Raw genomic sequence first — 14,583 nt, 5'->3', positions numbered from 1 at the left:
CCTCGAGCCTGGCACTCAGGGGCACCTACTGTATTTGAGGAGTCAAGGTTTTCATGCAGTGTGGCCCCCAGGACCTCAGGGCATGATGGCCTCAAGAAAGCCTGTAGGAAGTGAGGGTGAGAGGAGGCATGGCAGTGGCCCCTTGTCCTGAACCCGCTCGAGCCCCGTGGTCAGAAGCCCATGCCAAGAGGCCAGCCCAGGCCCCCCGAGCCTGCATCCCACCTCAAGCCCGGGTCTCCCTCTCTCCTCGGCTCTGTGATGCCTGCCACAGACCAGGGCCCATCAGTGTCCATCTCCCACCCAGACAGGGTCCCCGCCAGCCCTAAGCATGGCCAGCCCAGCATGCTTTGCTCAGTCCTCACACTGTGTCTGGGCACAGCCAGGGCGGGAGCGTGTCAGGAGAACCAGGGAGCCTGGCCTGGGATGGGGTGGTCCCCAGGCTGGCCAGTGACAGGAGGCATAAAGTCCTCAGCTGCTGGGGCCTCGCTTGGGAGAGAGCTTGAAGCTGGGGGAGGCTGGCACCACGCCCAGGGGACAGGTGTTGAGGGGCCCACCTGAACATCTCCTTCCACTCTGCTTGGGAAAGGAGCTCTTGCCCCCGTCCCCTGACCACCTCGATGGAGGATGCCCTGGCGTGGGGAGAAGGGAGCATGCATGGCTGGAATGGGCAGCCTGCCAGGCCTGCTACCTCCCCCAGCGAGTGGCGGGAACCCCAGACAGGCCCAGTGACGGGCCGAGGGGCAGGACCTGGGCTTCCAAGTGCTCCCAGGGAATGGGGCCCGGGACTCCAGGCAGCATTACCCGCTAGGCTCAGCCTGACCATCCGCACGCTCAGGACCTGGCCCAAGCACTGCTGAGATCCCTGGAGCAGGGCCCCATGCAGGGCTGACGCACCAGCCTCCTGCACAAAGTGCCCAAGAGCCCCACCTCCAGCCCAGGCCACCATGTGGCCTTCGAGGACAGGGCCATGGCCTATGGCCCAGATGAGCCTCCAGGGCCGGGAGCAGCCCCTGACACCTGGGAGGTGCTCACTGGGTGGCTGTGGATTGAATTAATTAGTGAAGAGCGAAGGGTCAACGCCTGATTCACAAGAGTCCTGTGAGGGCCGGTGGCCCGCAGCACAGGCCTCTGAGGTCCCCAAGCCTGGCCCTCGCTGCCCTGGGGTTCGGGGAGCACAGGCCTGGAGCAGGGCCCTCTGCTGGCCTCAGTCTCCACACCTCATCAGCTGGGCTGGGCGTGGGGCAGGGCCCGTGGCCAGGCCCTAGGGTCAAGGACAGCTGCAGGAGGTTCCTCTGGGAACTGCCTACCCCTCGGGGCCCCAGCTGGCCTCAGTCTCGCTCTGGTCCAGGCCCAGGTACCACCCTAGGAGCTCACATGTCCCGAGGGGCTGCCCACCTTTCAGCCTCCTCCCCAAACCCATGGGGTCATCTGATGCCTCCAGGCCACTGTGGAGGCTGTGCCTGTGGTCAGGAGGCCCACACCTGGCGGGCAGGATTTGAGAGTAGACGGGAGGGTTGAAGAGCCCTGGGGGGTAAGGTAGGGCGGTGGGGAGAGGATGCAGAAAGAAGGTCCGGGGAGCGGCCAGGGGAGGGTGGAGAGCGAGGTGGTCAGAGAGTTGTTCGGAAGCCCTAGCTGTGCTGAGCTGGCCGGGAGCCCAGAAGCCGTAAGAGTCCCCAGCAGGTGGAAGGCTGAGGTGGAAGAATTGCTTGAACCTGGGAGGCGGAGGTTGCAGTGAGCCAAGATCGCGGCACTGCACTCCAGCCTGGGCAACAGAGTGAGACTCCGTCTCAAAAAAAAGAGTCCCGAGCAGGAAGGGGACTGAGCCCACCCAGGTTTCCATGGGCCCTAGAAGGTCTGAGAGAAGGGACTGAGGAACAGGCACCATGGCGAGGCTGCGAGAGGGTGCTCAGACATCCCGTGTGGGCAACAGGGCCCGGACCTCAAGTGGATTTTGAAAACAACACAGCTCCAGCAGCGCTGTGAGCAGGGCTGGACCCACCACAGCCTCACCTCGCTCCCTGCGGCCTGGCCTGTGCCAGCTCCTGAGGCCCAGGTGGCCCTGCTCAGTGTCTCTCAGCTCTGGGGTCCCTTGGCAGGCATGGTGTCCAGCCCAGAGCTGGTTATGAGTCCCCCGTGGCTCTGCCCTCTCCACTGCTCCAAGGCACATCTGCAGGGTGGGGTCCAGAGTCTCAGCCCTGGGAGGGGGAACATGGGCACAGATGCCAAGGGTGGGGGTCGAGCCCTCTGTCAGCCCACAGAATCCCGCTGCACTGCTCTCTGCTGAGCATGGGGCACCTTCTTTCTCTCTTTGCCCTGCCTGCCGGGCAGCTCAGACCAAGCCAAGGGCCCAAGGGTAATAATTCTCTCTCCCCAGGTTCTGCAGTGTTTTTTTTTGTTTGTTTCTGGGCCTCAATAAATCTGATGTATAGGGCTGGGGGCGGTGGCTCACACCTGTAATCCCAGCACTTTGGGAGGCCGAGGCGGGAGGATAATGAGGTCAGGAGATCGAGACCATCCTGGCTAACACGGTGAAACCCCATCTCCACTAAAAATACAAAAAAAAAAGCCGGGCGTGATGATGGGCACCTGTAGTCCCAGCTACTCAGGAGGCTGAGGCAGGAGAATGGCGTGAACCTGGCAGGCGGAGCTTGCAGTGAGCCCAGATCGCACCACTGCACTCCAGCCTGGGCGACAGTGAGAGACTCCATCTTAAAAAAAAAAAATTGGCCGGGCGCGGTGGCTCTAGCCTGTAATCCCAGCACTTTGGGAGGCCGAGGCGGGTGGATCACGAGGTCAGGAGATCGAGACTATCCTGGCTAACATGGTGAAACCCCGTCTCTACTAAAAATACAAAAAACTAGCTGGGCGTGGTGGCGGGCGCCTGTAGTCCCAGCTACTTGGGAGGCTGAGGCGGGAGAATGGCATGAACCCGGGAGGCGGAGCTTGCAGTGAGCCCAGATCATGCCACTGCACTCCAACCTGGGAGACACAGCGAGACTCCATCTCAAAAAAAAAAAAAAAAAAAAAAAAAAAAAAAAAAAAATTACAATAAATAAATCTGATGTATAAAAGCTGTGTCTTCTCAGAAGCTTAAAGCTCCAACTGGGCATGGTGGCTCCAGCCTATAATCCCAGCACTTTGGGAGGCCAAGATGGGCAGACTGCTTGAGCTCAGGAGTTCGAGACCAGCCTGGGCAACATAGCAAAACCCCGTCTCTAAAAAAAAAAAAACAAAAATTAGCTGGGTGTGGTGGTGCTCGCCTGTAGTTCCAGCTACTTGGGAGCTTGAGGAGGAAGGATGGCTTGTGCCTCGGAAGCAGAGGCTTCAGTGAGCTGAGATTGCACCGCTGCACTCCAGCCTGGGTGACAGAGCCAGACCCTGTCTCGAGAAAAAAGTAAAAAAAAAAAAAAAAACACAGGAAGCGTACAGCTCCACCGTGCCAAAGCTGTGCAGGGTACACGTCTCTCTGTTCCCAGCCCTGAGGCCTGGATAGGATGAGAGGACCCAGCCCGCTAACCCAGTGCAGCCCCAGCCCCGGCAGAGTTACCACCCAGACCTGCAGCCCCGGGCCGGACTGGGGGTGGGGCAGCCCTGAGCTGGGCCCATGCTGTTCACAGGAGCCAGCTGTCTGCTGTTCGACTGGAGTCCTGTCTCTCACAGAGTCCCCGGTCAAGCCTGGGTGCCCTCTACTGCCTGTGAGCCACACAGCAGGTCTGGGGGCTTCCTGCCGCCTCTCCTGAGCATGCGGCCCCACAGGCGTGCCCGCCTGGGCAGCTGCTCCAGGGTCTGGGGGCAGCCCAAGGCAATGCCCAAGCAATAGCTCACAGCGCCTTCCAGAAGTCTCCAGACACTGAGGCCTCTCCTCGCAGACCTGGTCACAGCTCACAGCCTATATTGCCCCCACTCTATGGATGGCTGCATGTGTGAGCCACGGCCATGCAGGGAGCCCGGTCCTCCGGGCTGGGGCCGGCCCTGAGATGGGACGCACAGTCAGGAGGTGGGTGATGGCCAAGGTGAGGGGCTCGGGGAGGGGGCCGGTCATGGCATCAGAGCCGGGTTACTATGGGGCCTGGCCATTGAGGACAAACGGGGTGATGACAGCAGGGCCCCAGGAGGGAGCCTGCAGCCCATGACATTCAGAGCAGAGCATGGGAGATGTAGGAAAGGGGGTCAGAGGACCTACTGGGTCTTTCGGGGTGTACAGTGCCGGCAGGTGCCCAGTGCCTCCGGCCCCTCGTCTGAGGGCAGTGGAGACAGGTGGTGGGGGTGGTGCAGGGCGGCTGGGTAGAACCTGAACAGAGAGGCCCTGGGGAACAGGCTGGCTGTCGAGTCTCCACCTGCCCAAGCTGATTTCTGGCACTACCAGTTCCGTGAGCTCCACAGTAGCAAGCAGTGGGGTCCTTTAAGCTCCCCAGGCAGAATGCCAGGTCTGCACCCCTCACGGGCCTGCATGCATGAGCCGAGCAACCTGAGTCAAGGGCGTCCTTAGGAGAGGGCGTGTGGGGCCGCTCTGGGGGTCCTGCCGTGCTGTGCTGGGGCCACAATGTCAACGTTGCAGGGCAGAAAGGTCCGGTCGCCTCCCTGTGATCCCTGGGCAGGACCATTTTGTCCTGGGGGAGCTAAGGGTCTTCCAGCAGTAAGGGGTGGGTGGGCAGAGGCAGGGATGGGGGTGGGATGGGGGTCTCTTTGAGACTCACCGGCCCCTGGTTTTGGAGATTTGCCCCTCCCCCTGCTCTTCAGTGGGGTGGATCCGGGAGGACCACGGAGCCCGCAGTAGCTGGTGGACCAACCCTGCCCAGCAGGCGCACTGATTGCCCCAAGGCAGGGCTGGAAGCCCAGGCAAGCCCAGGCCTCTGTGGGGCCAGAGAGGAAGTGGGGAAGGAAGAACCTCTGTCGAGGGAGGTGCCCGCCCTTGGACTCGGCTTGGTCTGAGTTTCCTGGCAGCCAGGGCAAAGAGAGAAGGTGCCCCAGACTCAGGAGAGAGTGGTGCAGCAGGGTTCTGTGGGCAGACGGAGGGCTCAGCCTCCACCCTTGGCACCTAGGGTGGGGGTCACCTGCAGCCCGTCCATCTCCGCAGTGCCTACCCTCCAGGAACCAGGTTAAAGGCTGGGCAGGGGTATGGGGACCAGGGCTTCAGTCCCAAGGTGCCTGTGCCATTGTCCTGCAGTTCCTGCACTGCCAGGAGGATGATCCTTGAGGGCTAATGAGCCCCACACGGCCGGGGCGAGCCTCGAGGCCAAGACACAACTCTTGTGGAACCCTGGCAGCTTCTCTGAGGTGGTCATGTGGAAGACGGGGGTGTGTCCTGGTGCAGCAAGCTGGGGGTTGCTTGGGAGGGAGGACGAGCTTGACCCAAGGGAGGGTGCTTGATGGGCAGTCCTGAGGTGCTCAGCCAGGGAGGGGCTCTGCGTGATATGCTGTGCACTCAGGGCAGGGGCTGTCCTCCCGAAACTGAGCTTCTTCGCTTGTCTTCTGACTCACTTATCTCCCCGAGCCCCGGAGATACAAGGATCACAGGCGGGGGCCCTTTCCTGAGCTGGCCAGAGCTGGGCAGGATACTTTGGGTACGCAGCTTTTGTGGGCTAGCCTGGAAACTGGGCTATCCTGGACACTGCACTGGCAACAGGTTGTCTGGAGCCAGGTCAGGGCACATGGGGCTGGAGAGAGCCCTGAGCCAAGGCTGTCAGCTGAAGCCTCCGACACTACTTGTATCCCTAGGACAATCACACATGTGGGCACACGCGCACGTGACCATGCAGGCACGGGTCCGGGCACCAGACTGTGCTGCCACCTGAAGCCCCTGCCCTGGCTTCGGACGCCCATTTGGCTGGGCACGGCAAGGCGGCGGCCTTGGCACAGGGAGCCTGCCCAGCCTTGCTCTGACCCAGTTTTCCGTGCCCAGGCAGGCGGGTGGCACTGGAGTGGGGGCTCCAGAGCTTCTCTTTGGCAACACCAATCCCTGGGTCCGAAGCAGCTCCGCAGGGGCACCTGGCTGGCTCCATGTGCCCTGGGCGTGTCCTCTGAGAGGGTGGGTGCACCCCCTGGGATGTGACCACCCAGCCTCAGTGGTTTCACACCCTGGAACCAGTGCCATGCCCCTGCCTTCTGTCTGTGGTCCCTAGGCACACAGCTGCCGCTGCCTGAATGCGCTCTGCCTGCCCTGCCTTCTGCCTCTAGATGAACGGACCTGTCATCCAGGGACCGATCCCTGTGGCCCTCCACTCTAGACCTGCAGCCTGCTTCCTTGCCCACTCCTGGGGGTCAGTCACGGCCTGGCTGGAGACCAGATCCTTGAGGGGTGAATTTGGGGTTAAGCCTCAGAGCCATAGGGCCTGGGCAGACCTCAGAAGACATCCCGGAGAAGGGAGGGTGGAAGGTCCCCATGGGCAGGGAGGCGCAGGGAGCAAAGACTGCTGGGAGTGGGGAGGGGAGCTGGGCGGGCGGAAGGGCGGCCGTGGGAAGCCAGCCCTAGCCTGGCTGGCCTGATAAGCTGCCCCTTTGATCCGCACTGAGGCAACACAGACCCCCATCCTGAGATAACCCCAGGCCCGGGACCTGAGGCTCTGGTCAACCCGCCCTCCCTAGTGTGCACTGCCCTGCCCCTCCAGCCCTGGGTGGACCCTGGCCCTGACAGTGACTGGTCCTTGCTCAGTTGCAAGCTGGGTGGGTGCAGTGTGAGCCCAGGCCTGGCAGGCACTCCATGTGCCCCCACCCCAGGACCTGCTGGTCCTCACCCTGCCCTCAAAGCCTCCCCGGCCCAGTCTCTGTGCCCAGCTCTCTGTCCCCTCTGGTTGGGCACGGGCACCTCCCCCGCCCCCCGGTTCCCATCCCCTTCACTGTGCCCCTGGGAGGCCCCTGAGGCCCCCACTCCCCAGCTGGAGCTCAGCAGGTTTGAGGCCCTTTGGGCAGCCCTATCTGACCAGGGCTATGGTGTGGCACAGGTGTAGGCACAGGTGTGGCATAGGTGTGGGCACCAGTTATATGTGGGGTGGGTGCGCACTGCCTAGGCACCTTCTCCCGGGCGCCTGCCTCTGCCTGGCGCCGGTCAGCACCCCCATGCCCTCAGTCCCTCCCCTGCCCAGGTCAGTGGACAATGAAGCTGTCAGCAGACCGGGGCCGGGGGGAGGCAGGCAGGCGTGGCGGGGGAGGGAGGCCTCAGGAGGTGAAGATGACTCTATTAGGGGCTGCAGACCTTGCTCCCACTGTCCTGCCCAGCCCTGGGGCCTCCGAGAGCTGGAGGCAGAGGTGGCCCCAGGCTCGGGGCAGAAAGGGGGGGGCGTCTTGTCCATCAGGGCCCCAGTCAGCCTTGGGGCTGGGTCCTTGGAAGGGCAGGCCCATAGATGGAGGAGCCCAGAGCATGGGGCTGGCCACAGGTGGTCAGGGAGGGTCCGAGTGTGGCTGAGAGCTGCGTAGGGATGAGGTGTCCAGGGTGCTGATATCCCAGCCCTGCCGGCCTCCTAAGGCACCCGCGGCCCGCATCTCCCTGCTGAGCAGAAGCAATGGGGGACACTCTACCCAGTGCCTCAGCACACCTTCGGTCAATGGCTGCTAGGATATACCCCAACTGTAAAATGGAGCAGCCCTGTGGCTTCAACAGACACCCCTCCCCAGTGCCTGCGGCTGAGCTGGAGTGGCAGGAGGGCTTCCGTGGGAGCAGGTGGCAGGAAGCACAAGGGCTGGGGGACCCGCAGAAGCTCCGCGCCTCCGGGAGGCTGGGGCCAGAGCAGCCTTCTTGCAGGGGCCCTGGTTTCAGCCCTCACCCTGACTGCCCTGCTGGATCCAGGCAGACAAGGCCCCACATACACCACAGCAAGGGCCCAACCCACCAGCCAGGCCCTCTCCTTGGCAAGAGGCAACTTCTGTTGTTGACAGAAAGGCCAACAGCTGGGCTAGGGGAGGTCTCCAGGGACCAGCCACGTCCCACTTCCTGGGGGCTGGAGAGGACTAGGGAGGGTGGCCCGGGGTCCGTGATCATCAGGGCCTGGCCTAGGCCTTCTCTCCCAGATTCCCCCAGAGCTGGAGTCCCCAGAGCCATGCCCCTTCCCTTGCATACCCAGGTTCCCGGGCCGTCTCCTCCTGGACACTTGCGGATGTTGCCCCTGCTCTCCCCACTGCCCTCTAAGCAGGCGTGAATAGTCCCTCACAGCTTGGGAGACTGAGGCCCCCAGGAGGTGCCTCTTACCCAAGACCTTGGAACCGGGTGAGGTCCTCCGGGCCCACCAGGACCCGCCTCAGACATCAGGCTTTGCACTTACAGCCCCACTGCCAGGCCAAGGGCCTCCAGCTGCAGCCTCTGCCGTCATCTGCCAGGTTCCGGGGCTGAACATCAGCGCCCTGTGCCCCTGCTGAACGTGCCGGGTGGGGCCTGGCTGGAGACTGCACCTGGAGGCAGGGCTCCTGAGGAGGCTGCCCAGGGAGCCAGAGCCACACAGCTGCCTCCTCTAGTCAGCCCTTGCCGGGGCAGCGTCCTGCAGTGGCTGGGGGTGGGGCGGGGTGGGGCAGGGCTGCCGTCCCTCATGCTGCTGGGCACCTGGTCTGGGGCAGGGGGCTCCGGCCCATCGGTCTCCCTAAATACTGTGGTGAACCCCCCACCCTTCCCAAGCTCAGCTGAAATCTCCCTGGAGCAGGGCTGTCGCATTAGACCACTGAGCGCCTCCTGCTGCCTGCGGCCCTGTGCCTCAGTTTTCCCACCTGTCAAGTGGGGGTTGGTGATGCGGCTGGCATGAAGTTTCTGTCAGGAGCCACCAGCACTCCACACCTTGCCATCCACCAGTTCTCAGCCACACAGAGTGTGGGCTTGCCCCAAGTCAAGCCATTGGTGGGGGTGGGGCCATCCCCACGCCCCCGGCTGGGCTGAACGGGATCTCCAGCCTCTCATGGGCAGCTGCCTGCTGGGCCCAGCTGGCCACTCTGGACTCTTGGGCCCTGGCCGGAAGCACCACTGAGGTTGTCCATGGCTTGGGGACGGGCGAGCAGAGGGTGGCCAGGTGAGGCCCTGAGAAGGGACTCTGGCCGAGGCTGGCCAGGTGACAACCAGAGTGGCGGGCAGGGCTGAGAGGAAGGGGCATCCCGAGGAGAGCGGAGGCCGCGGAGGGAGGAGGGTGTGACGTGGGGTTGGACCGGCGGCCCCGAGGCCTGGATTCCTAATTCAGCCGGAGCCTGTGGAGTCGGGGCTTGTTTATTCTTGGCAGGAAGGCTGGTGCTGGGGGGGCAGAAGTGGGGAGTGAAGCCTTTTCAAAAAATAATAATAATAAAAACGCTCATTTAGAAGGCTCCCAAGGCGTGCTGAACTCCAAAAGGGTCTTGGAAAAATTGCTGAGAAGGTTTAAGTGTAAATGGACCCAAAACACCATAATTAAATTTCCCTTAAATTTACCAGAGTTTGGGGTCAAAGAAAAAATAAAACTTAGAGAAAATACACTTGAGGTTTCAGGCCGATGCCAAGTGCTCAGGAAAATAGACTGTGAGCTGCTCAGCGGCTACCGGCCTGGCCCCGCCATCCTGGGAGCGGCCCAGCCTTAACCCCTCCCTGGCCAGCCCTCCGCTGCCTGCCCCACCCACCCCTGCGGGGGACCCCACCACCACCTCCTGCTGCTTCTACACGTTGGAGCAGCCCTCCTGTGCCAGCCTCCAGGCAGGGAACTGGGACCCCCCACCAATCCCAGGCTGGGGCAGGAGCCCAGGGGGAGCCTGAGTGTTCACCCCCGCCCCCATCCCTACACCTCTCTCGTGTCTGCAGACAGCTCTGGTTTCCTTTCTTTGCTCATCTGGGAGCAGCCACATTTTCCAAACCAAAGTCAGAACTTGAGGTCTAGTGGTCTGAGAGAACCAAACGGCAAAAAGGCCAGAATGTTTGAACTGGGACTGTCCCGGCATATCCAAGTCGACAGCCTCCCAGCAGCTCATGATTCATGGTGTTACCCTTTTTCCTCAGCCTGCCAGGAAGCTCAGAGCTAAAATTAAGGATCTTGCTAGCTTCGTTGGGTTAGGGATTTGGGAATTTTTTCTTCTTCTTCTTCATGTTCTTTAAAATTTCATTTCTGTCATAATGAGCAAATCAAGGTTTGTTTTTTTAACTCAATACTCTTCAAATTCCCTGAGAATAAATTTAAAAGGCAAAGTCAGGCATGATGGCACATGCCTGTACTTGGGAGGCCGAGGCAGGAAGATTGCTTGAGCCCAGGAGTTCAAGACCAGCCTGGACAGCATAGTAAGACCCTGTCTCAAAAATAAAATAGAAGGCAGAAACTACGCATAAACTGTAACAGTTATGGCCCCACTAACAGCCCAGCCCAGTTCAGCAGGGCTATCCAGGGGCCCCTTTTCCTCCATCCCATGGTGGCCTGCCCTGATCCCTGGCACCCAACCCTGTGCCCTGCCAGTGTGGAAGGGCACTAGTGGTTCCTGGGGAAGGTGGTAGGAGATGGGGAGCTCCCAGGGGAGATCGCATGGCTCCCAGGGGTCCCATGGGCAGAAGGGACTTGATACCCACTCGGGACCTCCGTGTCCCCTGTCCTTCCACTCAGCCTCATGGCAAGGCCGAGGGAAGCTCCCCGCAGCAACCCCTGCCCTAGGCCAGGTTCTGATCACAGAGGGGAGCTGGGCAGGAGGCTCTCTCTGGCAGCTCCCCTGCCTTGGGTTCCAAGTCTCCAAGCCTTGGCCTCCCTGCCTGCCTCCCTGTCGGGAACGGTGGCACTGCCTGCCCGGAGCACTGTGGAGAGCAGGTGGTGCGGAGCTGAGTCTGTGCTAGGAACGTCCCCTCTGTTGAAGGTGCCTCTGCCATTTTCCGAGTACCTGCAAGGCAGGCATAGGAGAGGTGGGTGTGAGCAGGGCTGTGGGCAACCTGCTGAGGCCCTGCACCCAGGATGGGCCTCCCTCCCAGGCACCCTCTGCCACTCACCCACACAGGACCCAGCAAACCAGGCTGCCCAGCTCTGAGTCACCACCGGGGCTGGGCTGGGCCAGGCCATCAGCCCCACGTGCCACTTGCCTTGGCCCCTGCCTCCCACGATCACCTTCAGGGGGGAACCCCTGGGTGTGGGCCTCAGGAGGTGGGTGGGGGTGCAGCGGGAGTGGGTAGGGAAGTGTAAACTGGGGTTCAGCAGATGGGAAGTTCCTGTCCAGCCAGCACCTGCTTGGAGCCTCCTGCACATGCGGACCCTCAGCAGGCTCCCCCAATCCTCACCTGCCCTCCCTGCCCCAAGGGCCCCAGAAGGGCCTACCTCATCAGGTACCAGGAGGATGAAGCCGGATAATATTGCAAAGGGTCTGTGGAAACGCTTGGGCAAGGGCGCTGTGATGAAATCGTGGCTACTGACGGCTAATGTGCAGAGAGTCACCGAAATTCAGGAGTCGACCAGCCGGCCTGGCCTCACCTCAGTGTCGGGGGAATGCTACCTGCACCTGTGGGCTTGGAAGCAACTCATTTGAATAAGCCAATTATTCAGACAATACTAAACTGAGCTTTCAGGCAAGACCTCCCTTGGCCCTGGCAGCCCTGGGGCAGAGCGGCCAGCAACTTGCTGGTGGCCATGGTGGCACTAGGACCCCGTGAAAGCAATTTGGCAAAATTAGCGGAGTCATGGAAATGCTCCTGCCCTTTGACCTAACTGCTCCCAGACAGTGCCACTGGAGAAGCCATTCAGAATGTGGAGGGCGCCAGAGGAGGCAGCTGCCATGCAGTGCATAGTGGGCAGAACGGCAGTCCCCAAAAGACATGGTCATGTCCTCATCCCTGCAGCCTGTGAACCTGACCGTATTTGGAAAACGATCTTTGCAAGTGTAATTAAGGTGAGAATCTTGAGATGGGGGGATCATCTTGGATTATCCAAGCGGGCCCTACATCCAACGACAAGTATCCCTATAAGAGATGGAAGAGATGATGTCAGAGTGGGAAGCAGAGGCTGGAGCAATGCGGCCATGAGCCAAGGGACACTTGGAGCCCCCAGGAGCTGCAAAAGGCAGGAAGGTCCTCCCTGGAGCCTTTGGAGGCAGTGCAGCCCTGCCTACACCTTGATTCCAGACATCTGGTCTTCCAGACTGTGAGAAAGTAAATTTAAGTCAACTAGTGTGCAGTAATTTGTGAGGGCAACCTAGAAATGCAGGATGCTACTGAACGAGGGAGTCCCAGGCTGCAACTGGAGGGAGAGGCGGTGGGCTGGGGCCAGGGCTGCGGGGAAGAAGGGAGGGAGTGGGTCATCAAAGTGCTCGGTCCCCAGTCCCTCCTCCTGCCAGCACTGCCCACTGGCCAAACCCACCCAGAAGCTGGAGACTAAGGGACCCTGAGAGATAGGGTCTGCAGGATCAGGCTTTCAGGGACAAATGGGAGAGGGACTGGGGTAGGGACACACGGGAAACAGAGCCCTACTGGGCATTTCTGCCAAGGAGAGGATCCTGGTGGGGAAGAAAGCAGAAAGCTATGTGTCCACAGATACATGGATGCTCCCCTCCTAGAGACCAGGGGCCGTGGGTGCAGAGGGAGCCAGTCCTTCTTGGTGGTAGTGGGAAAGCAGCCGACTGCTCCACTGAGCCCTTCTACCTACAGAAGGGGCCCCGCTCAGCAGCTGTTCTCTGAGGGAGACCTGCCCCATGCATGAGCTCCTTCCCACAGTCCCATTCAGTCTCCCAGGGGGAGGGGCAAGACTGTCAGGAGATGGCCACACGCATCCTGGTGCTTTCAGAACCTGATGACTTAGCTGGTTAAGAGAGCTAAGGCTGGGCCCGGTGGCTCACACCTGCAATCCCAGCACTTTGGGAGGCCAAGGCAGGTGGATCGGTTGAGGTCAGGAGTTCAAGACCAGCCTGCCGAACATGGCGAAGCCCCGTCTCTACTAATGATACAAAAATTAGCTGAGTGTGGTGGTGCACACCTGTAATCCTAGCTACTCGGAAGGCTGAGACAAGAGAATCACTTCAATCAGGGAGGCGGAGATTGTTCGAGCTGAGATTGTGCCACTGCACTCCAGTGCGGATGAGAGAGTGAGACTCCCTCTCAAAAAAAAAAAAAAAAAAAAAAAGAGCAGGGCCAGTGTGCTGCTGTGCCCTGGGGAGCGGTGTCCTGGGAGGGGCCTGACTGGCAGTGGCCTGGGGCTGTGCTCTGGAGGGGGCTGGACAGTGCACTTGGAGGTTAGTGAGGCTGGGCCCCAAGATGGTCTGGGGACATGGACTTGGCCAGAGCAGGAAACAAGGGTGGCCGAGGACAAGTGCTGAGCCACCAAGTGGGCACAGAGAGGTGGGCATGAGGGCTCCCTGGGAGCAGAGCCCTTCCAAGGCCCTGAGGTCAGTCCAGGGACACCCTGGCCTCTGGGAGCTGCAGGGTTGAGCTGTGCATGGGCTGGGTAGGGTCAGCAAACAGCCAGTCACTGAGGGACTTTTAGCGCCCATTTTCCTGATGACTACATTTAGTCCTGGAAGCCACAAGCCAGGCGGGCAGCAGACTCGGCTGGCCCTCCCCCCAGCTCACTGGCTCCCATGGGCTCCGGACCCCCTTGGGCTTTGCCTGAAGATGGGAGCAGTTGGCCTTTTCCTTGTGAGGGTGGACACAGAAGCTAACAGTCATGTGGGGTAAGGGGACCCAGACACCCGCAGCGTCCCACGCAGGGCAGTATCTTCCCCTCCTGGGAACCCACCTCACCAGTCCCAACCCTCCTCAGCTGGACTCTGAGCCCGCCCCGTGGAGCCTAGAACCTCGGGCCAGCTCAGGCTCTGCCACCAGCTCTTCGTTATTCTCCCTCAGAGCCGGGCTGCGCTCCCCAAGCCAGGGGTCTCCAGCCCCTGCCCTTCATTCTAGGCCGGGCAGGCAGCCAGTCCCAGGCCTGTGTCCTCCTGGGGGGCAGGGGTAGGGACCTCTCGGGGCTGGGCACTCAGGCGGCTTAGGTGCATGCGGCTCGGCCCCAGGTTAGTCAACGCAGCCTCTGCTCCTCGCCAGTCAGGTACGCAGGCCGCGCCGGGCTGCCCCAGGCCTGCGGCGCACACCGGAGGCTCGGCCTGGAATGCCGCCCTGCCCTCCTCCACCTGAGGAATTCCCGCTCACACCACAGGGTTCAGCTCCGCGGCATCTTGGCGACGCCTCCTGACATCCCGACCCCCGCCGAGACCTCCCCTCTGAGCTCCTGAGCACAGCCTCAGGGGACCCCAGCTGCGCGCTGTGCAAACGGAGGCCTGCGCTCGCCCTCGGTGCGCCCCGTGCCCACCGCCCACCGGGCCGCCCCGCGGTGCGATTGGGGGCCTCGCCCGCCTGCCCCGGCTCCCACGCCCTCGAGACCGCCGGGCGCCCCCGCCCGGCCACGCCCCCTCGGATGCCCCGCTCCGCCCCCCCTCGGATGCCCCGCTCCGCCCCGAGGGGGCGTGCCTTGCGCCCCGGCGAGTCGGGCGGGGGCCGGGCGGGAGCGGGGCGGGGCCGGGGCGGGGCGCGGACCGTCCCCCACTGGCTGCGGCGCGCGGGGCAACCCAGGCTCAGTGCGCGGTGGCGGCGGCGGCGGCGGTGGCGGCGTCGCGAGCAGCTGGCGCCGCGCGGTCCTGCTCTGCCGGTCGCACGGACGCACCGGCGGGCCGCCGGCCGGAGGGACGGGGCGGGAGGTGGGC

The sequence above is a fragment of the Macaca thibetana genome, chromosome 5, assembly GCF_024542745.1.
Source record: "Macaca thibetana thibetana isolate TM-01 chromosome 5, ASM2454274v1, whole genome shotgun sequence".
NCBI classification, from domain to species: domain Eukaryota; kingdom Metazoa; phylum Chordata; class Mammalia; order Primates; family Cercopithecidae; genus Macaca; species Macaca thibetana.
The sequence above is the reverse complement of the archived record's forward strand: the minus strand, read 5'-3'. Positions refer to the sequence as shown.